The sequence below is a fragment of the Girardinichthys multiradiatus genome, chromosome 23, assembly GCF_021462225.1.
Source record: "Girardinichthys multiradiatus isolate DD_20200921_A chromosome 23, DD_fGirMul_XY1, whole genome shotgun sequence".
Lineage (NCBI taxonomy): Eukaryota > Metazoa > Chordata > Actinopteri > Cyprinodontiformes > Goodeidae > Girardinichthys > Girardinichthys multiradiatus.
Window position 1 is genome coordinate 12034373 of NC_061815.1, and position 25877 is coordinate 12060249.

Here is a 25877-nt window from a genome sequence, read left to right on the forward strand (position 1 = left end):
ATGATTAACAACATGGTTCACTCTGTTTCGCAATAAAGAACTGAACCTCAGCCAGTTACAGAGGGCAACAATTTTAGTCCTCCAAGGAATATGCATGTACAGGGATACGCACACACACACACATCCGATGTCCTATTGGGTGATAGCCCTGGTGTCTAACCCCCCTACTCCCATCTTAAGAGGCACTTACAGAGTTGTTTCGGGGACCTCATGCTAAGAAGCCCACACAGACAGACCACACAGCGAGCACAGACACACACTCAAACAGATCCCGTCAACAGAACAAATCAAATCTATGCTGCTTGAATTTTGCCTCTGCATCCTCAAACACACAAACACGCACAAACCTGCCAATCATCCTCTTGTCTGCTCCACACACCATCAGTAAAGTGTGTGTCTCTGTCCTTGTGCTACTAATTAAAACAGGTTTTGTGTGTCTGTCTAAAGCTCCTTTCTTTCCATTAATGCAGCTGAATGTGTGCTTGTGCTTAGCTTATTCATACAAGAGGGATACTTTACCACTCTCTCTCTCTGTGTGTGTGTGTGTGTGTGTGTGTGTGTGTGTGTGTGTGTGTGTGTGTGTGTGTGTGTTTGTGTGTGTGAGAGAGAGAGAGAGAGAGAGACAGGGACCAGAAGGAGGTGTTGTGTTCACAATAAATCACAGCAGTGAATCTAACTCCCCTTTTTGTTTAATTTAGATTTCATCCACAGCAGTAACTACAAATTTCAGCATCTGCATAAATAATTCAGGTGTTATTGATATCTGACCTTGCATTCAGTTAAATCTTCTGTAGGATCTTATGTGCAACTTTACAGGACTGATTTGTTTGTTTGCTTTTCAAGCCACATAACTTTGACCCATTCATCAGTGGGTCATAGAAAGCCTCTTAAATTCAAAGGATGAACTAGAGGTTCTGATGACATAACAGAAAGGTTTGTAAAGAACTAATTTTAAATTTGATCTTTAGGCATATTGTTCTCTAAAATATATATTTTATATAATATATAAAAAATATCACAATAGTGATATTGATACAATGAAATTGTTTTGTAATAGTACTGTAAATAAAATTACAGTAATAGTATTGTTATGAGTCACAGTAATAATTATTGTTACTGGCATCCAGCTGCCAGTAAGTTGTGGTAACATTTACAAAAACCTCTTGACAGTGTAACAGTGATTAGATAAAATAGGATTATAACACCAAAAACAGTCTCGGTCTCAGAGTTATTAGCTTAAAACCGGACATACAGTACATGAACAAATTAATGATGATGCATTTTTCTTTTTACATTTCTGTTTCTTCAAGGTATGCCTTTCAGATCCTGTTCATCTGCTGCAGATAGATGCTCAGGCCTCACACTTCTTCTTTTGTCCTTCATTTACCACTTTCCTCTTTTTTCAAGTTGACACTGCAAAAGAATGGTGTCACAGACTAGACGACAGGTTAGTTAAAAAAATACTACTAAATAGCAGCCAAAGTCCAAAGAAAAGCTTGTTGAAACCTTTAGAAAGTCTGGAGAACCACAGTATTTAACAATACAAATACTATGTGTTCATGTCTTTAGGCCATAGGATTAGCTTTTTAGGCTAAATACAGCTCATATACAGTGCATGCATGTTGTCACGTTAAAGCTTCAAACACTTTATGCTGAATTTTTGTACTAGACCACCACAAAGTAGCGTGTAGTTGTAAAATGAAAGAAAACAACTCAAGCTCAGTCAGATTGGATGATAAATGTCTGTGAAAATCAATTTTCAAGTTGTGAAACAGGTTTTCTATTTTAATTAGGTTCAGTCTTTGATGAGGCCATTTTAAAACATGTAACTCTGGTTATATGTTTAGGGTTGTTATCCTGATAGACGATAAACCTCCACCCTAGTCTGAAGGGTTACAACATGTTTTTCTTCCAGGATCCTGCATGGTGGTTGTAATAAAACACAAAATATGAAAAATTTACTATTCTTGCAAGACACTGTATACAGTGAATGCAGACTGGTGGTAGGTTCATCTCAAAAAGTCCAAAATTTAGTCTGTGAAAATAAAATTGTTCTCAAAAGGAGTTAGGAGTACACTTAAAAATACAATAGTTTAAACCACACGGAGGTAGACTCTGCTTTGCATACAAACATAAACCAGGGAGTGGCCAATGTTAGATGCATTAAACCCAGTTATACCTATTGACAACATTTTAGCAACATGAAAACATCGTGTTCCTCAGTAATGTCCTAACCCACTGGTCTAATCAGTGAACTTATTTAACATAGTAGAGCCTTTAAGCTTTCTCTGGAAAATGAGTGCAATTAATTCTGAGCCATACCACAGAGGATGCATGTTTAACCATTTAGCACAATAGGCTAATAAGACATTGGTCTGAAACAGCTGCTTAGATATAGTGACACTTTGAAATATCACAGCAGCAGCAGTGGGAGCAACACAAGTGGGGGCTGATTCCACTGATTTCTGTCCCAATCTGATACCAAGCACAAAGCTGGATACTATCCCTACATCATACCCTGCTTGGCTGGCAAACTGCAAATATTGAAAAAGGGTTTCTTGCTCAGTGAAAAGGCATTTTTTAAAGTCCTTGTGTACAGTAAAAAATCTTAGTTGGACATAATCATTGTAAAAAGGAAATTTCAATACTTTAATAATGCTGCTAAAAGACAAAATAAAAGTGTATTTCACCTCAGCAGCAGTTCACTTTATGTGTGTAGTAAGGCCTTACTGGCTCACATATTTATAAAGCTGTAATTCACCATTGATTACAAGGGAGGGGAAACAGCATTTAGTTGCCTCTGTGAGATTCAACAGGAGCATTAATGTAATTTATTTTGGGCTTTTAAGGAAACATCTGAAAGGTTTTTGTTTTTGTTCCCTAGGGCGAATTGATTATACAGCAAAAAATAGCAAGTGATTTTTTAAAACAAGATGAAAAGCCAATCGGACTTTTCTCTAATCCTTACTGGGGCAAATAAATACACACAGAGTCAAGTCCAGAGCTGAAACAGATGTTTACATACACTGAATAAGAAGACATAATTCTGTTTCTCACAATCTGAGAATAAATCAGCCTAAATAAAATTACATTAGCACAACCAAGCTAACTTTAGCCTGAAGTTAGCAGCCAATTTGTGCCACGTGTTATGTGGAAAACTTTAAGCTTTTTATTAAAATTTGTTAAATTTGGTTGGATCATATTTAAAGTATGTCCATGAAAACTTTCATGGCTTCCAACAGGCCACCACCTGTTGAACACCGCCATGGTCCATCAGTGAATTAATAAACACATGATTGTGATAGGCCAAATGAAGATAAGCTGCATTGCTAATAATTTTTAGCTTTTTGCTGACAATTTACATAGGCAGGAATGAAAATCTGACAGACCACCCCTGATATTTTCGCCTAGTCTTGTCTCGTCTATGAAAAAATGAAAAGTCAGAGTTCTCGTCATGTTTTAATCATCAACGAAGCCATGTCTCGCTTCTCATCTTCTCGACATCGTCATGAAATGGGGCATCAACGATGTAATAATTTCCTCTTCATTGTCGCTGGTGAAAACACTGATCATAACACAGACCTGGCTTTTGCTTATAGTCCACACATTTTCAAAACGGTTTGGTTGAGACCATTTCAGAAGCATAATGCTAGCTTGCATTATCCATTCCAACACCAGCCTTGATGTGTGTTTGGAAGCACTGAGCTGCTGGAACATCCAGTTCTATTCAAGTTTCAACCATCTGACAAAAACTGTCAAGCTCAGATGAAAGATCAGATCAGTATGGATGTTAAAGATTAAACATTTAGAAGTTTCAGGAACACTTGTGTCACTGTCTGTCACATGAGTGTTTAATGATGAGTCTTGGGCAGGTGCACTGGAAGCATTCAAAGGCAGAGTCTCCAGGTAATCTACTGGCAGGTAACCTTTGAACAAACAGTGAAGAGCAAGATTAGCGAAAGGCAACAATTCAAGAAAAAAAACCATAGAGAAGTTTCTCCATGCCTAGAGGTACTGCTAAGGTTGACACTCAGGCGATGAATGACCGACAGCCAGCTCCTTTTAAGCTTCAGTGATGAGTGTGATTAGCAGCAGGCGGGAACACTTCAGCAGCCTTGCTCCTCTGACCTTGTGGACCTGTCGCGCCAGAGGAGGAGAGAGACACATCACGCAGACAGAACACACTCAGATTCCTGACAGTTGGTGCTCCAACACAACAATGATCCGAAACGCACATTGAAAATTATTTAGAAATAGATAAATAGATAAAACAGGTGGTTAACTTTAAGCTTCTGGATTTAATGAATATCTGTGGAATAAGCTTAAAGCCTGGCCTGTGTCATGAAGGTTAACAAGGGTGATGTAAAATGATTGACTCACGTCTTTATCTGCATTTAGCTTAAATTATTATGTTTAAATATGCACCTTGTAATAGTATTAGATCTCTGAGTTAGCATTGGAATGGGGTACTTCAGTATTGATCCAGTAGTGATCATCATTGCAAACACTTTTTGAAGTCGTCTCTGCATCTGCAGAAGTTCATCTATAGAGCAGAGCTGCTTGGAAAGATATTGTAATGGAGTGAAAGTGAGCTTAAGAATTTCACTTTAGTGCATCTCAGGGGGGCGCTAGGGGAAAATATGATTGGAAGGTCAGACCCATAATAATCTGCAGGTGATAGTTCTTTTCGCTAAGGGAAGGTAATAACAACCAGTGGACTGTTTTTCCTTTCTTTTAAGAAGGCAGCGTTGTATGTTACCTCCCAGGAAACTTTAATTTTAGCAGCAGAGCTCCTTCAGATGGATGATTGTGGGTCTCACTAATGCAGATTGAAGCGTTTAGCTTGGCTTGCTGGCTCCAGGATGTGATCCATCAGAAAACAAGGCTAATGTTTTCAGCTAACCCACTCCTGGTGCAATTATATGGTCCACTGGCATTGATCATAGCTCCTCTTCTTCAATTTTTCATCCTCTCTTCCTCTCATGCCCCTTTTAATGGCTAAGTCGGTGTTAAATGTTTGATAAATGAGTTTTGAGACCGCTTGCTCATGGATTTATTAAAATCTTATTTAAAAAAAAGTCTGTGTGTGTGTGTGTGTGTGTGTGTGTGTGTGTGTGTGTGTGTGTGTGTGTGTGTGTGTGTGTGTGTGTGTGTGTGTGTGTGTGTGTGTGTTTGAAAGTCAAACAGTTTCATTACAAAGTGGCTTAGCAGGAATTAGTCTTTGAACCAGAAAAACCAGGAGACATTGTGACCACAGACTGTGCATAAAAGCTTGAAGCAATACAAAAGTACAGGTAGTTATAAACCGTGACTCGTAAGTAACCAATCCCAATAAATGCTCATTTAAAAAAAAAAATCACAGTTTTTATTATGAATATTAAAATTAGGCCTGAGTTTTACCAAGCTAGGCTTATTCCTTCTGACCTATCTGCTAAATATTTGCACAACTTCTAAATTAAAACCATGTATCAAAAAGCAAGTTGCCAGATCAGCTTCTGATATCTTGTCCACGAATGTAGCACAGAACTAGACCCAACATTCTCTAACTGTGAATTAATGAATAACAAAATGATAAATAAATTAAGAAAACCATATAAACTGTAGTTTCTGAATCTTCCCCTTTATTAAAACACATATTCCCTAGGAACCCAAATCTTTACAATGAGAACATATGCAGATACAGCATCTAGGATTAAACATTGTACTCCAGTACAAAAACATCAGATGGTAAAATAATAAAATGAGGAGCAATGAGTTGAAAAAGCTTGGTTTCTCTGTGCTGTCGCTGTCTCAATGCTCCAATTAGCAACATGTATCTGGAGGCAATACCACCATTTCCACAAAAAAAGGCATGAGAATCATTTTGAGAACTCCATCATAAAGGGCAGAGAATATTGCAGTTCTGTTGACTCATTCAAGCTGATTCAGAGTAAAAGGAAAATGTTTTGCAAAAGCAACATGTGGTGGCTGATATACTTTACATAGCAGCTTAGCTCTATAGAAACTTCAAATTTTGCAAGCAGCAAAGAACATTGAATTTGTCCATAGTAGAAGATCCTAGCAAAATATTGCTAACAGTAGGTCTGTTATAGAGGGAAACAGAAATAAAATGAACCCAGCTCTTGATCTGAAAGTGCAAACATGGCTGTTAGTTTTCAATAAAGTTTAATGCACTTACCAATAAAAAAATGATAAATTATTAATACTTCCACAATTTGTCTATAAGCCTATCTATGATAAAAGCACAGATAATAGCATGGTGGCAAGCAACCCAAGAAGAAGATAGTTGGGATTCCAGCAACAATCTCAGTTTATTTAACAAACATATTTATTTTGCTGACTTGTCTACCGATGGAAAACAATGACCGGTAGTCTACCTGTTCGACCTACATTCTCTTTCCTCAGTGTTTGCTAACTCAACTACTCCATGACTCTTAGCTGGAATGAAGTTTATTTGAAGCCATGTTTTAGCTTCTGGGATACAGTTAGGAAAATATGATAAGTTAGCTTTTGGCTAAAGTCTAAAGAGAAACCAATAGCACCTTTATTCAAGGTTTATGCAAAATAAGAACAAATTAATAAAAGCCTGCGTGTGTAGTATAACAAAAATAAATGGTTCAAATGGAAAAAAAGATGGAAATCTGAAATTGCTATTTTTACATTAATTCTGGAATTTAAATCAGTTTTATTACTCACTTTATTCATGTGCCAGCTTGGTGATTTGGAGTTTTTAAAAAGGAGGCAGCAGAGAAAAAAAGAATTAATTTCACTTTCACCATATTGTCTGAACTTAAAGTGACCCTCTTTTTTAACTTCGAGGAGACCAAAATTGTATTCTTCACTCTTAAAGCTTATAAAAATACACAAAATGCTCTGAGACCTCAGCACGTACACATGGAAGTGGAGACCAATTAGCCCAGGGTAAAAACGGTGGGCTTATTTGAAGCAATGTTTCAATGACAATATTTAATTGGATGGTAAATCAACTCCTTATCAGCCTCTCCACAGCTTGGTGGGAGAGAGGAAAAGACAGAACAGAAAGAGAGACAGAGGAGAGAAAAACTGAGAACAAATGGAAGAGGAGCTGACAGAGAGGGAGAAAATAAATAGAGGATAAAGGAAGAGATGAGAGACTCATGTCGAGTAGAAGAGTTAAAACTGCATGTACTGCATCCATGCAAGATAACTTAACCAGGCCAGTAAACCTAAGGGCTACTCAGAGACTTCATAATGGTCATGTACCACAAATGTGATTAAAAGTAAAGCTACACTGAATAACTAGTTATTGGATTTTGACATTATGCTCAGTTTCTGCTTTTTTATTGTGCCAAAAGTATCAGTGACTTGTTTCCTTGGTTAAAATTTTCTAATTATGATGTCTGGCATGATGATGTTGTCAAACATTGTAATGTATTTTACTGCATCATTTTTGAATTATTATATTAATAATGTAATTACATTGCCAAAATGCCACATCTGGGAAAATTCTGCCAGCATGAGATTTTCGCTCTGATAACAGTGAGAATAAAATACCACAGTTTCACAATATTATCATATTAACAAAGATTTTAAGTAAAAATATATACAACATGATCTAATTGTTTAGTCAAAACAAAAAAGCAGCAATTATTTGAACTGTTGCTAAAGCAATAAAACAGATAATGTTTATGATGATATTATACCTAAAATGTAATTGTTTGATTTTGTTACATAGGCACTGGCCAATACGTTTAAATAGGTGGAGGAGGGGCCACATTGTGATTCTCTAAGCCTGATAGACCCGGAAAAAACTCCAGCACATAAGCTGGCACCTCAACTTAAACGGTTGTTTCAGGTTTTTTGAACTGAGCTTCTGTGAAGGTATTGTTGGTAATAGCTCCCTTACCTGTAGTAAAAAGATGTCACATCACCGTGAGCTTGTTGGAAATTAAATAATTCCTTAGAATGGTGGAAAACTAATATCCCAGATGTATGATGACTGTTTAAGCTGACTAGCATAAAAAAACTAAAAAAAAACTTAAACCGAATATGTATATGTCAGTGGGATATCTATGTTAACAGATGTTACCAGATATACTATACTGTTCTATACTGTATGTAAATTTAGAGGTTGAGCATGCTAGCTGTATCAATCTATCAGATCTGCAACTCATCAGTCCACTCAAGCTCCACCAAGAAAGGAGTAAACTACTTGATTCTGTGTCAAGCTGGCAGTTGTGCATCAGCGCTTAAGATGGTATGTTCTTGTGCTTTCCCAGTTTCAGCTGCAGGCAGTTCCGGCACATCAGCTGATAAGGCGGATTGATACATTTTTTCTACCACTCCAAATTTACAGTATTTCCAGCTAGCTCACAGTGATATGAAATATTTCTAATGCAGCTAAAGTAACAGCTACTAATAACATCACAGCATTTCATTTCAAAAAACCTAAACTAACCCTCGAAAAGAACTTTAAACTATAGGAACGGTTCGAAGGAAAATTGTAGTAGTTTTAAAACACTTATTGAATGCTTGGTATATCGCTGTATGCCGCTAATCGAACCATATGCGATGGGTTACAGAAATCTTCAATTTTAGCTTGAAGGAGGGTTATAGCATGATATCCAGTTGTAATGACTGTAATACCATGACAAAGAAAGCCATTCATCGTTAAATTCATCGTTGAATTTCATTAACGAAGTAAAATATCACATTTATTGCAAGAAGATGAGAATGCTACAGATATTTTGCTCTGGTGAGAAGATAATGCTTTCCAGTGTGTGTTAAACTGACTTCCATGCACTCAACCATCTCTAGATGATCAGGCGGGCTGACTCATACATAAACATTTTGCACCAAAACACACTTACACACACACATTCTTTTCTGAGACGATGCTTGTGATCTATCAGGCATGCTGGTAATCCCAGCAATGGCGGTCACTTCAGCTCTGTTAACAGCTGAAATATAGATGAAGCGCATGAAACGAGGAGCCTGTGGATAAAAATAAAAATCCTTGAAGATTTTCCAAAGCCTGTTGGACTTCGCTCTGAACCATATAGGACTCCAAACTTCAGTCATGCTTACTGGATGATTGGCAGTCCTCGTTTGACTTTGGTATTTTTTTCCTGACAGCGGAGCAGGATTTTTTTTTATTTTTTTTCCTCTGTGGCGTTTTCTGTCCTTACGGAGCCACATTAAAGGATGAAGTTAGATACTTTGTGTAATTTAGACAACAAAGCAAACCTCTTATTTTACAGTGAAGATATCCACATAAAAATTGCTGTGAAGTGAAGCAGAATATGAGCGGATATGTTCATAATCCTCGGAACATGTTTGCATTTATCAAGCTCTCAGATTTGATTCTTTCTGACGTTCTCTTCCTTTGCACATTATCCTCCTTTCTGCTCTCTTTTATCTGCCGTTGCTGCCAATCTCCTCGAGGAACATAATTATCTCCCAGTTATTGTAAATATGAATAGATTGCGTGTGTTTTGGGGTGTTTTCAATTTTTTTGATTTTGTCAACCAACATGCATTCACTGAGGCATTCATCTCCCTTTCTCACACATACAGGAACAGAGATCAGAGGGGGCCTGTTTCTTTGGTCCTAAACACATTAGTGTAATTACCTCCTAATGATATTTAATTCCCACACAAAAGAAACAAGACACTCTGGTGCATTTGAAACATGAAAAGGCAGAGGCAGAGAAAAGAAAAGAAAAGCATTTGAGAGGAATCGCATTAAATGTATTTGTTATGTAATTTTATAGGTGACTGCTTGTAGAGTGTAAACAGGCCCCTCGCTGATGTGACAAATTAATGTAATAAACCTAACACATTCAGTAAATCTAAATGCAGCATCAGGTCATAATCGCAGGGGATATTTAGGGGAAAAACAACCTTTTTCTTTGAGATACTGACGATTATAACTGTGTTCAGTTCGCTGTGGTCACAGTCTAATGATATTTATGATCCAGTTGTTACAAAGCAAATGACCTTTTAGATTTCCTGGAAGTGGTTAGGCTGTTGTCCTTATTGTACTGCATTTCAAATGCAGTTCTCAATGGTATTTAACATGTTAGGTGAGTGAAGAGCAACTGTTTATATTGAAGTGTATTTCACAGTTTTGGTCTAATTCGCATAAACAAATTGAACAAAACCACACAATTTTGAGTTGGAAGGGTACTTTGAAATGAGCTTGTTTGAGATCTTTAGTTGCATTTCGACTGCAGGAACCTTTTGCAATGAACCGGTTGGTTTTCTGGGGTGATTCCTTTAACATTGTCATTTCCACTGCAGGAACCAGGCCCAGGTAACATTACTAGGGCAGAAATACACTGCTCAAAAAAATAAAGGGAACACTTAAACAACACAATATAACTCCAAGTAAATCAAGCTTCTGTGAAATCAAACTGTCCACGTAGGAAGCAACACTGATTGACAATCAATTTCACATGCTGTTGTACAAATGGAACAGACAACAGGGGGGAATCTTTGGCGATTAGCAAGACACACTCAATAAAGGAGTGGTTCTGCAGGTGGGGACCACAGACCACTTCTCAGTACCTATGCTTTCTGGCTGATGTTTTGGTCACTTTTGAATGTTGGTGGTGGTTTCACACTCGTGGTAGCATGAGACGGACTCTACAACCCACACAAGTGGCTCAAGTAGTACAGCTCATCCAGGATGGCACATCAATGCGAGCTGTGGCAAGAAGGTTTGCTGTGTCTGTCAGCGTAGTGTCCAGAGCCTGGAGGTGCTACCAGGAGACAGGCCAGTACACCAGAAGACGTGGAGGAGGCCGTAGGAGGGCAACAACCCAGCAGTAGGACCGCTACCTCCGCCTTTGTGCAAGGAGGAACAGGAGGTGCACTGCCAGAGCCCTGCAAAATGACCTCCAGCAGGCCACAAATGTGCATGTGTCTGCACAAACGGTTAGAAACCGACTCCATGAGGAGGGTATGAGGGCCCGACGTCCACAAATGGCTGTTGTGCTCACAGCCCAACATCGTGCAGGACGCTTGGCATTTGCCAGAGAACACCAGGATTGGCAAATTAGCCACTGCCACCCTGTGCTCTTCACAGATGAAAGCAGGTTCACTCTGAGCACATGTGACACCGTGGAGAGCGATCTGCTGCCTGCAACATCCTTCAGCATGACCGGTTTGGCAGTGGGTCAGTAATGGTGTGGGGTGGCATTTCTTTGGAGGGTCGCATGGCCCTCCATGTGCTCGCCAGAGGTAGCCTGACTGCCATTAGGTACCGAGATGAGATCCTCAGACCCCTTGTGAGACCATATTCTGGTGCGGTTGGCCCTGGGTTCCTCCTAATACAGGACAATGCTAGACCTCATGTGGCTGGAGTGTGTCAGCAGTTCCTGGAAGATGAAGACATTGAACCTATGGACTGGCCCGCCCGTTCCCCAGACCTGAATCTGATTGAGCACATCAGGGACATCATGTCTCGCTCCATCATGTTATGGCTTGCGAGATATAGGACCCCAGAATGCAGACAAGCAGGCAGCGTGATGGTAAGTGCAAAAATGATTTTAAAAAAAACAAAAACTCACTCTCAGAAGAGGCAGGAACAAAACAATAAATGGACAGGCAGGACAGGCTTGGCATGAACCACAAAGCAAGACAAGAGCATGATTTGAGAACAAGACATGATATGAGAAATGTTTCCGCGATGTGCAAACAGAACAGGTGTGTATAAATGGAGTGTGAACCAGGTGAAGCAAGACAGATTAACTAAGTGCAGGTGAACTGAATAAAGTTGATTAACAGAGAATACAACGTGACAGGAGCAAAACATGGCTTGAATAGAACGCAAATCCAAGGAAACAAACTAATAGAACTATAACTAGAAAAACATGAAAAAAAAAACATGAACAGAAAAATAATAAACAGAAGCATGATTCAACACTTGAGCTGTGAAGAACATATAAAGAAAAAACCCGAAACCAAAAACCAAACAAGGAGGGCCAGAAACAAAAAACAACCCAAGCAGGGCAGGCGATGGGGTCCTCGGTAGGAGGGCCAGAAACAAGAACAGAGTTCAGGCGGGCGACCAGGAGGTCGTCCCCAGCAGGCACAGAGTTCAGGCGGGCGCCAGGACCTGCAACACAGAGTCCTGGGCGGTCGTCGGAGTCAGCTTGGAGTCAGCTGACTTAGAGTCAGGCTTGGAGTCAGCTGACTTAGAGTCAGGCTTGGAGTCAGCTGACTTAGAGTCAGGCTCGGAGTCAGCAGACTTAGAGTCAGGCTTGGAGTCAGCTGACTTAGAGTCAGGCTTGGAGTCAGCAGACTTAGAGTCAGGCTTGGAGTCAGCTGACTTAGAGTCAGGCTTGGAGTCAGCAGACTTAGAGTCAGGCTTGGAGTCAGCTGACTTAGAGTCAGGCTTGGAGTCAGCTGACTTAGAGTCAGGCTTGGAGTCAGCAGACTTAGAGTCAGGCTTGGAGTCAGCTGACTTAGAGTCAGGCTTGGAGTCAGCTGACTTAGAGTCAGGCTTGGAGTCAGCAAACTTAGAGTCAGGCTTGGAGTCAGCAGACTTAGAGTCAGGCTTGGAGTCAGCTGACTTAGAGTCAGGCTTGGAGTCAGCAGACTTAGAGTCAGGCTTGGAGTCAGCTGACTTAGAGTCAGGCTTGGAGTCAGCAGACTTAGAGTCAGGCTTGGAGTCAGCTGACTTAGAGTCAGGCTTGGAGTCAGCAAACTTAGAGTCAGGCTTGGAGTCAGCTGACTTAGAGTCAGGCTTGGAGTCAGCTGACTTAGAGTCAGGCTTGGAGTCAGCAGACTTAGAGTCAGGCTTGGAGTCAGCTGACTTAGAGTCAGGCTTGGAGTCAGCACACTTAGAGTCAGGCTTGGAGTCAGCAGACTTAGAGTCAGGCTTGGAGTCAGCTGACTTAGAGTCAGGCTTGGAGTCAGCTGACTTAGAGTCAGGCTTGGAGTCAGCTGACTTAGAGTCAGGCTTGGAGTCAGCAGACTTAGAGTCAGGCTTGGAGTCAGCTGACTTAGAGTCAGGCTTGGAGTCAGCACACTTAGAGTCAGGCTTGGAGTCAGCAGACTTAGAGTCAGGCTTGGAGTCAGCTGACTTAGAGTCAGGCTTGGAGTCAGCTGACTTAGAGTCAGGCTCGGAGTCAGCAGACTTAGAGTCAGGCTTGGAGTCAGCTGACTTAGAGTCAGGCTTGGAGTCAGCTGACTTAGAGTCAGGCTTGGAGTCAGCAAACTTAGAGTCAGGCTTGGAGTCAGCTGACTTAGAGTCAGGCTTGGAGTCAGCTGACTTAGAGTCAGGCTCGGAGTCAGCAGACTTAGAGTCAGGCTTGGAGTCAGCTGACTTAGAGTCAGGCTAGGAGTCAGCAGACTTAGAGTCAGGCTTGGAGTCAGCTGACTTAGAGTCAGGCTTGGAGTCAGCAAACTTAGAGTCAGGCTTGGAGTCAGCTGACTTAGAGTCAGGCTTGGAGTCAGCAGACTTAGAGTCAGGCTTGGAGTCAGCTGACTTAGAGTCAGGCTTGGAGTCAGCTGACTTAGAGTCAGGCTGGGAGTCAGCTGACTTAGAGTCAGGCTTGGAGTCAGCTGACTTAGAGTCAGGCTTGGAGTCAGCAAACTTAGAGTCAGGCTTGGAGTCAGCTGACTTAGAGTCAGGCTTGGAGTCAGCAGACTTAGAGTCAGGCTCGGAGTCAGCTGACTTAGAGTCAGGCTTGGAGTCAGCTGACTTAGAGTCAGGCTCGGAGTCAGCAGACTTAGAGTCAGGCTTGGAGTCAGCAGACTTAGAGTCAGGCTTGGAGTCAGCAAACTTAGAGTCAGGCTTGGAGTCAGCTGACTTAGAGTCAGGCTTGGAGTCAGCTGACTTAGAGTCAGGCTCGGAGTCAGCAGACTTAGAGTCAGGCTTGGAGTCAGCTGACTTAGAGTCAGGCTCGGAGTCAGCAGACTTAGAGTCAGGCTTGGAGTCAGCTGACTTAGAGTCAGGCTTGGAGTCAGCAAACTTAGAGTCAGGCTTGGAGTCAGCTGACTTAGAGTCAGGCTTGGAGTCAGCAGACTTAGAGTCAGGCTTGGAGTCAGCTGACTTAGAGTCAGGCTTGGAGTCAGCTGACTTAGAGTCAGGCTCGGAGTCAGCAGACTTAGAGTCAGGCTTGGAGTCAGCTGACTTAGAGTCAGGCTTGGAGTCAGCAAACTTAGAGTCAGGCTTGGAGTCAGCTGACTTAGAGTCAGGCTTGGAGTCAGCAGACTTAGAGTCAGGCTTGGAGTCAGCTGACTTAGAGTCAGGCTTGGAGTCAGCTGACTTAGAGTCAGGCTCGGAGTCAGCTGACTTAGAGTCAGGCTTGGAGTCAGCTGACTTAGAGTCAGGCTCGGAGTCAGCAGACTTAGAGTCAGGCTTGGAGTCAGCAGACTTAGAGTCAGGCTCGGAGTCAGCAAACTTAGAGTCAGGCTTGGAGTCAGCTGACTTAGAGTCAGGCTCGGAGTCAGCAGACTTAGAGTCAGGCTTGGAGTCAGCTGACTTAGAGTCAGGCTTGGAGTCAGCAGACTTAGAGTCAGGCTTGGAGTCAGCTGACTTAGAGTCAGGCTTGGAGTCAGCAGACTTAGAGTCAGGCTTGGAGTCAGCTGACTTAGAGTCAGGCTTGGAGTCAGCAGACTTAGAGTCAGGCTTGGAGTCAGCTGACTTAGAGTCAGGCTCGGAGTCAGCAGACTTAGAGTCAGGCTTGGAGTCAGCTGACTTAGAGTCAGGCTTGGAGTCAGCAGACTTAGAGTCAGGCTTGGAGTCAGCTGACTTAGAGTCAGGCTTGGAGTCAGCTGACTTAGAGTCAGGCTTGGAGTTCGCAGAGCCTGGCGAACCCTCAGAGGCTGAAGCAGAGCCTGGTGAACCCTCGGAGGCTGAAGCAGAGCCAGGCGAACCCTCGGAGATGGGTTCAGAGACCAGAACAAGGACAAACTGTTCCTTGAACCCTTCAGGAACAGGGTCCGGTGGCACTTCCTCCTCGAACCCCTCGTCGCAGGGCTCAGAGGCCAGAACCAGGACCAGTTCCTCACTGAAACCCTGCAGACTAGGAACAGGAGCTGAGGCGTCACAGACACCCTCAGTGACGTGAGCAGGGGCTGAGGCGTCGCAGACACCCTCAGTAATGTGCACAGGAGCTGAGGCGTCGCCGAGACCCTGAGTGGCGTGGGCAGAAGCTGAGGCGTCGCGAGACCCTCAGTGGCGTGGGCAGAAGCTGAGGCGTCGCCGAGACCCTCAGTGGCGTGAGCCGAGGCGTCCCTTTTACAACGTCCTCTGCGCCGTGTGGAGGGCCAACTTAGGGTCAGGCGTCATCCCAGGCTGTGGTGTGTCTGGCCTGGAGTCAGGCTGTGGTGTGTCAGGCTGTGGACCTGACGTGGGCTACCTACCAAACAAGCTGGGTAGCTCGGTCAGCAGGGGGCTGGGGAAGAGCAGCTGCTGACGTCACTCTGCTGCGCCCGCCGCTCGGAATGCTTTTTCGTTTTCGAGTTCTGGGCTGTACTTTGCGGGCACACCACGAAAACGAAAAAGCAATGTCTGCTTTGTTTTCTTTTTGATTATGGCATAAAATGTGCAGTCATGAAGAAGGAAATGCAAATGCAAATAGGATTATTGATAACTAATTTTATTTATGGGTCAAATAATGCAGCCACATTCTTAAAATGAAAACGCATTTCAGCAAATGTGTTTTCATTTTCAAATTTTACATTTCAAATTGAATTTTGGTATCTATTTGCTGGGGTACATTTTGAAAAATAAATCTCAAATGTCTTTTTCATTTTCATTTTAATTAAGTGACAGAATGAGCAGTCTCGAAGAAGAAAATTAAAATGCAAATAGGATTATTGATTACTAATTTCATTTATGAGTCCAACAATGCAGCCACATTCTTAAAATGAAAAAGCATTTCTGAAAATGCTTTTTCATTTGAAATATGGTAACGATTTGCTTCCATATAAATGGAGTGTGAACCAGGTGAAGCAAGACAGATTAACTAAGTGCAGGTGAACTGAATAAAGTTGATTAACAGAGAATACAACGTGACAGGAGCAAAACATGGCTTGAATAGAACGCAAATCCAAGGAAACAAACTAATAGAACTATAACTAGAAAAACATGAAAAAAAAAACATGAACAGAAAAATAATAAACAGAAGCATGATTCAACACTTGAGCTGTGAAGAACATATAAAGAAAAAACCCGAAACCAAAAACCAAACAAGGAGGGCCAGAAACAAAAAACAACCCAAGCAGGGCAGGCGATGGGGTCCTCGGTAGGAGGGCCAGAAACAAGAACAGAGTTCAGGCGGGCGACCAGGAGGTCGTCCCCAGCAGGCACAGAGTTCAGGCGGGCGCCAGGACCTGCAACACAGAGTCCTGGGCGGTCGTCGGAGTCAGCTTGGAGTCAGCTGACTTAGAGTCAGGCTTGGAGTCAGCTGACTTAGAGTCAGGCTTGGAGTCAGCTGACTTAGAGTCAGGCTTGGAGTCAGCAGACTTAGAGTCAGGCTTGGAGTTCGCAGAGCCTGGCGAACCCTCAGAGGCTGAAGCAGAGCCTGGTGAACCCTCGGAGGCTGAAGCAGAGCCAGGCGAACCCTCGGAGGCTGAAGCAGAGCCAGACAAACCCTCGGAGATGGGTTCAGAGACCAGAACAAGGACAAACTGTTCCTTGAACCCTTCAGGAACAGGGTCCGGTGGCACTTCCTCCTCGAACCCCTCGTCGCAGGGCTCAGAGGCCAGAACCAGGACCAGTTCCTCACTGAAACCCTGCAGACTAGGAACAGGAGCTGAGGCGTCACAGACACCCTCAGTGACGTGAACAGGGGCTGAGGCGTCGCCGAGACCCTGGGTGGCGTGGGCAGAAGCTGAGGCGTCGCGAGACCCTCAGTGGCGTGGGCAGAAGCTGAGGCGTCGCCGAAACCCTCAGAGGCGTCCCTTTTACGACGTCCTCTGCGCCGTGTGGAGGGCCAACTTAGGGTCAGGCGTCATCCCAGGCTGTGGTGTGTCTGGCCTGGAGTCAGGCTGTGGTGTGTCAGGCTGTGGACCTGACGTGGGCTACCTACCAAACAAGCTGGGTAGCTCGGTCAGCAGGGGGCTGGGGAAGAGCAGCTGCTGACGTCACTCTGCTGCGCCCGCCGCTCGGAATGCTTTTTCGTTTTCGAGTTCTGGGCAGTACTTTGCGGGCACACCACGAAAACGAAAAAGCAATGTCTGCTTTGTTTTCTTTTTGATTATGGCATAAAATGTGCAGTCATGAAGAAGGAAATGCAAATGCAAATAGGATGATTGATTACTAATTTTATTTATGGGTCAAATAATGCAGCCACATTCTTAAAATGAAAACGCATTTCAGCAAATGTGTTTTCATTTTCAAATTTTACATTTCAAATTGAATTTTGGTATCTATTTGCTGGGGTACATTTTGAAAAATAAATCTCAAATGTCTTTTTCATTTTCATTTTAATTAAGTGACAGAATGAGCAGTCTCGAAGAAGAAAATTAAAATGCAAATAGGATGATTGATTACTAATTTCATTTATGAGTCAAACAATGCAGCCACATTCTTAAAATGAAAAAGCATTTCTGAAAATGCTTTTTCATTTGAAATATGGTAACGATTTGCTTCCATATAAATGGAGTGTGAACCAGGTGAAGCAAGACAGATTAACTAAGTGCAGGTGAACTGAATAAAGTTGATTAACAGAGAACACAAAGTGACACGAGCAAAACATGGCTTGAATAGAACGCAAATCCAAGGAAACAAACTAATAAAACTATAACTAGAAAAACATAAACAAAAACATAAACAGGAAAATAATAAACAGAATGAATAAACAGCATGATTCAAAACTTGAGCTGTGAAGAACATATAAAGAAAAAACCCGAAACCAAAAACCAAACAACCCCAAATCATAACACATCCACCAACGTCACGTTGCACCACAGATTGTCCAGGAGTTGGCGGATGCTTTAGTCCAGGTCTGGGAGGAGATCCTTCAGAAGACCATCCACCATCTCATCAGGAGCATGCCCAGACGTAGGGAGGTCATACAGGAACGTGGAGGCCACACACAATACTGAGCCTCATTTTGACTTGTTTTAAGGACATTACATCAAAGTTGGATCAGCCTGTAGTGTGTTTTTCCACTTTAATTTTGTGTGTGACTCCAAATCCAGGCCTCCATTGGTTAATAAATTTGATTTTCATTGATGATTTTTGTGTGATTTTGTTGTCAGCACATTCAGCTTTGTACAGAACAAAGTATTCAAGAGAATATTTCATTCATTCAGATCTCGGATGTGTTATTTGAGTGTTACCTTTATTTTTTTGAGCAGTGTATATAGGTAGTTCATTTGATTTTTACCCTAAACCTTTGTGATTGAATTTTATGGTTTGTGTTTGGATGACATTTGCCGTCAATGTATTGAAAGTTAGTACAAAAGCAACTGACATAAACGGTATAGTTTCGCATCCTATTGTTGAAATGCACAAAACACATTGCGTTACATGAAAGGATTTTATTTACTTTAGGAAAATAAAGGAAAAGGTTCGCAGGAAAATTTTGTTGCCAGGAAAAAATGGTCTGTTGAAATGTCTGTTGAACCACAAATCTGCAACATCATTAATGAGATACAGAAAAGAGGAATCAGCAGGTTAGACCACAACGAAAACCTGAATTAAGTATCAGCCACTAAAAGCCTGATCAGTGTAGCTCTAGCTATATTTCAATCAAAAAACATTCCACTTTTAAGCAAATAAAGCTTTTTTTAGTTGGAAAATATGTTTTGGCAAGTTAGGTGTACCTTTCTGTTGCTTTTAATAGCTTTAGCCAATGCGTAGTGGACATGTGGTGTTCAGTCACCTGCCAAGTCAGTTTTTTTGTGTTTTTTAATAAACAGCCACCACAAAACAATTTTCCAGGCTGTTCATTGGCACAAACCATCTGGCTCACATCTGGGTACATCTGACCCACTTGAACTGAAACAGAGGCATGATAGTGACTTCAGAGTAAATGTGTGTTAGTTCAAGGAAAGTGTTTGTTGACTTCGTTATTGTCTTTTATTTAAATGATAATTCATTTCTGAGGAATTCAGCTTGGGGGGGGTTAGCCCTTTCTGTTGCTTGTTTGCTGGACGGTTGCTTGTTATGGACTTACACAGTAATTATTACCCTGCTTAAACATGTTTATTTTCATAAATGTGTCCTAGATTTGGTCCATCTAAACAATGTGGTAACATTTCTTGAGGCTCAACCAATGTAGTCGTTTTTCAAGCTATTTCCAACCTATTTATTCAGAATAGTTTTGTGAAAGGGACTGTGCAGAAGTGTCGGTGCGTGTTTTTGGATAACAACATATATAGCAGGGACTGAGTGAGTGCCTTTCGGCTTGTGTGTGTGTGTGTGTGTGTGTGTGTGTGTGTGTGTGTGTATGTGTGTGTGGGGGTGTGTGTGTGTGTGTGTGTTTGTGTGTGTGTGTGCACATATTGCATGTGTGAACATCTTTTCTATCTGAGCTGCTATTTCAGAGAGAAAGGATTTCTGCCTCAGTAATTGCCTTTGCTATATTTTCCCCCTGAATCTCTCTCCCTCTCACTCATTTTTCTTTGGTATCTATTTTCTCTCAGGAAAATGTCCTTTTTCCTCTCCCAGACTTACTCTGCGCCTCTCTTATTTTATTTCTTTATACTCTCCCTATCTTATAGTCCATGAAATGAACTGCGATCTTACATTAACATCAATAAGGAAGCGCACTATACACCCATTTCCATATGAAAGTCAACTGTCCATTAGGTCCAATAAGGCTGGTTAACATTCACTGAGCCTGGGGTTCCTTCAAAGGACTGAGTGCCCAGTTTGTAAAAATACACTCCGAATCATGAACACAGAGTGTCAGCATTGCACTCCAGTGAACCATAGCACAGCAGGGATGAACATGGATGGTTCAAGAGAAGGATGTACAGAAGGATGGATAAAGAACAGAAACAAAGCCGCAAGCCTGAACTCCTAGAAACCTAGGTGTTTCTATTTTTGTATGTCAACAGTATTTCACATCACAACATTGTAACCTGCTTCCATTAAATTTGACTTCATAGGGTAGAGTGGCATCATTAATATGAAAAGAAGAAAGGTTTTTGTTCACAAAGACCTTTACTGGTTTCTGACATTTATATATACCTATAAATATATATGCACCAGTTCTTTATTTATTTGACAGAAATCCTTGAATTCTTGCAATGTTTAAGATGATAGTGGGCTGATTTAGTAATACATTTAAAAATGTAGGTATGAATTTATAACTACATAGTTTTCTGGGTTTCTTTGTTGCATTAGCGTCACTGAATCTAGTTGAGTTCTGAACTTGCATTTTTTGATTTAAAAGCAATGATTTTCTATTCCTATTTTTTATGCTTCATCCACTCAATAAAATGAATGACCCACTTACTCAGTGCTGTAAGTGATTGTTATCCTGTGATGACTGAATTATAGAGTTGTGTGTAGGGATGGGTACCTTTCACATTTGAACCAATACATACCTATGTCCGGTACCTTGGGTATCGATGTTGGTACTTAACAGGACCAATTTTTGGTACTTTTGTGTGGTAAAAAATGTCAGTCAGTCATTCATTTTCTACCACTTATTCCATAGTGGGTCGCGGGGAAGCTGGTGCCTATCTCCAGCAGTCTATGGGCAGGAGGCAGGGTACACCCTGGACAGGTCACCAGTCCATCGCAGGGCAACACACAAACAACCACGCACACACTCATTCATACACCTAAGGGCAATTTAGAGTGACCAATTAACCTAACAGGCATATCTTTGGACTGTGGGAGGAAGCTGGGGTACCCAGTGAGAACCCACACATGCACGGGGAGAACATGCAAACTCCATGCAGAAAGACCCCAGGCTGGGAATCGAACCCAGGACCTTCTTGCTGCAAGGCAACAGTGCTACCAACTGTACCACCGTGCAGCCTGGTAAAAAATGTTACTTTGTTTAATAATAAAATCTCCAAATTTTTCAATTCAACATATCTATTTGTCAATATATAAACTTTACCGAATATATTAAAACAACATCCAGCTCTTTGTATTGTAACATTACAGTAATTTCTCAAATGAAAACCCTTAACTGACTTCACAGTGATTTTTCTTAATAATGCACAAATTAAAATGCAGCTTCTCGAATTCCTATTTCTCTCTCTTCCCCCCTGGAAAAATTGTGTGATGGGGGTCCATGGAGGGCAAACAAGTTTAAAATAAATGAGCAAAAGAGGATGGAGTAAAAATAAATAGCTATACTATTTTACAAATTCAAGTATCACAAACTACAAATCAAAGTGAAGCAAACTTCTTTGCTGTAAACTTCATTTACTGTTTATCGTCGTTCCTTGTGCAGTTCTCTTTCAAGAACACTAACATGTCAACTTTCTCGGCAACAGCCAAGCTCGTTTCACACTGGCCTCTCACTTCACGTCACAAATATTGCAGCGAGCATAATCTGCATCGCATTTTGAAAAGTGGAGCCATACGTTCGAGAGCTTTCTACCAGCCATGCTTTGTTGACTGTAGCAGCAGCTTCTGATGTCACTACGCTCTTGTGCGTGCAATGCTGAGCTCATGTCGTGCATGGAAAATCGCCCACTCTTCCACTCTGTCAGTGTCACAATAATGTGTTTAGGTACCGAAACTTTGTACCGTTTCATTGTATATGTATAGGTACTTGGTAGTACCAATGGAATTCAGTCAGTACCTACAAATGTACTGAATTTGATACCCATCCCTAGCTGTGTGTCATAAGCATAAGTATGATAAGAAAATAGCTGTAATACTCTTCAACCTGAGCTCAGGGGAGTGAATAAAAAGTGGCCCTTGAGGAACCCATATTTGATCTCTGTTATCTGATATCTATAACTGCCAAACACGATTTGAACCATTTTTTAGTTTAGAAATGAGTATATGTTATGGTCAACTGTATCAAGCATTACTGAAATCTACTAGATAGCGCAACAGTAGACTAGTAGAACAATTGTTTATTGGTAAGAACCATAGTTATTGTTTAAAACTGACTATTCTCAATTGCTATTTCATGTTTTCTGTTGGAAGAAAATGTCTCCATCCACCTCCTGGGATTTTAAGTTGACTCACTGTCTGATTAATCTGATGAATTAGAATCATGTGTTGAAATATGGATCCTGTCCAGAAAACATACAGATGGATTTTCATTCTGTGAGCTCAAGCAATTTTGACTCAACCAGGCGGGAACTCAGCCTGCAGTGTCTTTTGTTGTTTCAGCAGGCTGTGATTTAAGGCTGAACATTATGTCACCCCCATCATCATGGTTGCTAAATTGTTCCACTGTTCATGTTAGTGCTATTAGTAATGGTGTGTAACAGAGGTTATGTTGCTGTAGAATGAGAGAGTTTCAGTCTTCCCGCCATCCGCTCACTGCTCTGCTGGTTTTCCTCTTTAACAAACTTGTTTGTTGAAGTGATCCAAGATCCAAGACAAAGATCTGACCCAGACAGCGGCATGTGTTTGTAGTTACGTTTTGGAATTGATCATTTTGCACTAGAGATGATTCTCACGTTATTTTCTAAGTTTTATCACACAAAATTATGGGCCCCTCATCTGCAATAATGGCTTGTTTGGACTAAGTAGAAAAGCAATCTGACACAAAATGAACTGTGGTTGAACTAAGAAAGAAAAGACTTCCAGCTGGGGAAATGGTGACATTTCAGTGTGTTCATAAATATGAATAGTGCCTTGCGAAAGTATTGACACCATTGAACTTTTCCATGTTTTCTTACAGTCAATAGATGATATATATTTTGTATTTTTATTCAGCCCCTTTCAGTCAAAACGTTGTAGAACTGTTTTTCATTGCAGTCAGTTTAGGTTCAAGTCTTTTGCAGTATGAGTATGCTTTGATTGAAACTCTTAATTTCTAGCAGTGGTTGTACGCTTAGGGCTATAGTGCTGGAAGATCAACCCCCCCCAATCTGAAGTCTTGCAGCCTCTACCATGTTTTCTTCCAGGATTACCCTGTGGTCAACACCATCCATCCTCCCACCAACTCTGACTCACTTCCCCTTTCCTTGCTGAAGAAAAGCATCCTCTCAGCATGATGCTATCACCACCATGTTTAATTCTGGAGATTTTGTGTTCAAAGCAACGTAGGAGCATTTTGAATGTTGTCATAAAACTTCTTATGGCTTCTTTTCAACTATGAATATCTTGCTGCCACTCTTATATGAAGGCCCGACTTGTGTACAACTAATACCTGTCCTGTCAATCTCCCAGCTGAGCTGTGGATCTCTGAAACTCTTTCAAAGATACCATCGACCTCTCGGCTTCTCCTCTGATTAAAGCTGTCCTTACCTGATCTACCAGTTTATGGGCAGGGTTTAGGTGATTTCTGAAGGCCACTAGATGTTCTAAGGGTTATCGGAGTAAAAGGGGATGAATACAAATGTGTATCCTACTTTTCAGATGTTTATTTGTTTTATATTTTCCCCTCCACTTCACAATTACTCACCACTTTGGGCTGGTTTGAAACATTAAATCCCAATAAAATACTTTATTTCTGGCTATAACATGACAGAATGTCAAAGTTTAAGGTGTATTAATGCTTTTGTATGGCACTGTCACAGTCTAAATTTTTAACAGTGTATTATTAATATGTATAGTTCCCCTCTAAGACATTGTTTGTCTTCATTTATTTCCAAGGATGCAGTTATGTTTTCATGATCAAAATGGCTCCATGGACAGGGGCACATGTTTACATGGATTAACAGCCTGCAGCCACTGAACTGGTTAATCAGACCACTTAAAGAGACTCCGTCTCTGCCTTCATGTACAAATCCAGCCTGCCCCTTAAATTGTTAAGCTAAAAGTGTCCTGCGGTTTACATGACACAAGCCAAACCACCGTCATTTCAAGGCTATTCTAAATCTGAATCCTGGAATGGGCCTTTTTAAATGCCCTTATGTTGCTTTACTAAGTCACTAAGCCAGTGTTTATAATTTAAAGATATAATTACACTGTGTGTGATCCCATATTGTATTGACTGAAATAAAAATTAAAAGCCTCACATTTTGGGTCTAACTTTGTCATAAATTTCAAGCAGAACAGCAAGTGATCGAACAGTTTTACATGAACATGCAGGAATTTTCAAATGTCTTGGCCTCAGCTGAACCGCTCAGGGTGGAGCAGCTCTAACTTGGCATGGCAAAGCCTTTGGATTTCTCCACATGTTGAAGAGATAAACAAGTGTAATAAAAGTTCCTTTTGGAATTTGTAGATTATTTATGGCATGTATGTTTTTATAAACTTTATAAAGAAAAAGAAATATTTTAGCAATCCTGTAAGAAAAAGTCAATAAACACAGCAGTTGTTATGACAGTGAAACAGTTGCATAATATTTTGTAGTTTTTCCAAAAAAAGGAACTTCTGACCATTGGCAGCCCGTCATTTCAGTGGTTTTCAGGTTGTCTTCACATACATAAATGGACTTCACTACTTCAAAAGATTAGCAGCTGTGTCCACATGTTGCTTTGTTCACACTCTGGCCATCTTCCAGTGACTTTATGAGAGAGCTAGGTGGAAAATCTCTGTAAAAAGTACAGATATTTACCTCCACATGTGCTGCCTGTCCCTTTGGAACATCTCTGGAACATGTTAGAGCTGCAGAGTATGGCTGGAAACATCTACAATTGCTTTCTCTGAGGGGTATACTCTTCCTCTCTAAAGTATTTTAATAGAATTATATTTAATGAACATAATGTAGTGAATAATCATTAAGTTCAAGGAAAAAGATACATAGTTTTAAAATTTTCAGTATTTCCACCACCTTTATTTATGAGACCCCTAAATAAAATTCAGTTTCTTTTTACAGTCTTCTAATTACTAAATAGAGTCCACTTGTTTGTAATTTAAACTCAGTGTAAATCCAGTTGTTCTTTTAATGCATCATGGGTTTGTTGGAGAACACTAATGAACAAAAAAGGAAAACATAAATCGGAGGAGCAGCTAAGGGGCCCCCTTTAACTGTAGATGAGCTGCAGAGATCCACAGATCAGGTGGAAGAATCTGTTGATGTGAAATCCATAAATCTAACTTTCACTGATGATGGACAAGAAGAACCACATAAAGCTTCTCATATCGTTGACAATCCACAGTAAATGTATAAGAAGGTTCTCTGGTCGGATGAGACCAAAACTGAACTTTTTGGCCTACACAAAGACACAAACGACACATTTCCCAGCACACCAAATCCCCATGGTGAAACATGGGGGTGGCAGCGTCATGCTTTGGGGAGGCTTTTCTTCAGCAGAGACATGGAAGCTGGTCAAAGTTGAAATAAACAACCTAAACATACAGCCAGAGCTACAATGAAATAGTTTAGTTAAAATCAAGTCATTGTATGATCTAGAATGGCCTCAGACAATCTGACTCAGCTTGAGCTATTTTGTCTTAAAGAATGCTCAGCTTCTAATTGTGCAAAGCTGGTGGAAATTTACCCCAAGAGACTTGCAGCTATAATTACAACTAAAGATGGTTCTTCAATGTATTGACTGGGGGATACATATGCAGGCCACACTTTTCAGATATTATTTTTAAACATTTTGATTACCATCTATCATGCCACTTCTCAACCATGCACTACTTTTTGTCACATAAAAACTCAATGGAATGCATTGACGTTTGTGTGGGTGTGATGTGAAAAAGTCCAAAAGGTATGAATACTTTCGTAAGGCACTGTGTGGATCAGCATCAGTGGAGAAGATGCAGAATAAAACTACATTAATGTGTGAAGCTTTAGTTTTACTTTGAGGCATGAAGACTGGGTTGAGAGGTGGCTTTAATAATGGCTTCTGAACCCTGAAAACTAGATAAAGCCATTACGTTTTTCC

At 41.1% G+C, this 25877-nt stretch overlaps 1 protein-coding gene across 3 annotated transcripts in view; it reads left to right on the plus strand.

The window, feature by feature from the left end:
- The window catches only part of aff2 (AF4/FMR2 family, member 2), a 253494-nt gene that overhangs the window by 113512 nt on the left and 114105 nt on the right, over nucleotides 1–25877 (plus strand). The window lies entirely within an intron of this gene.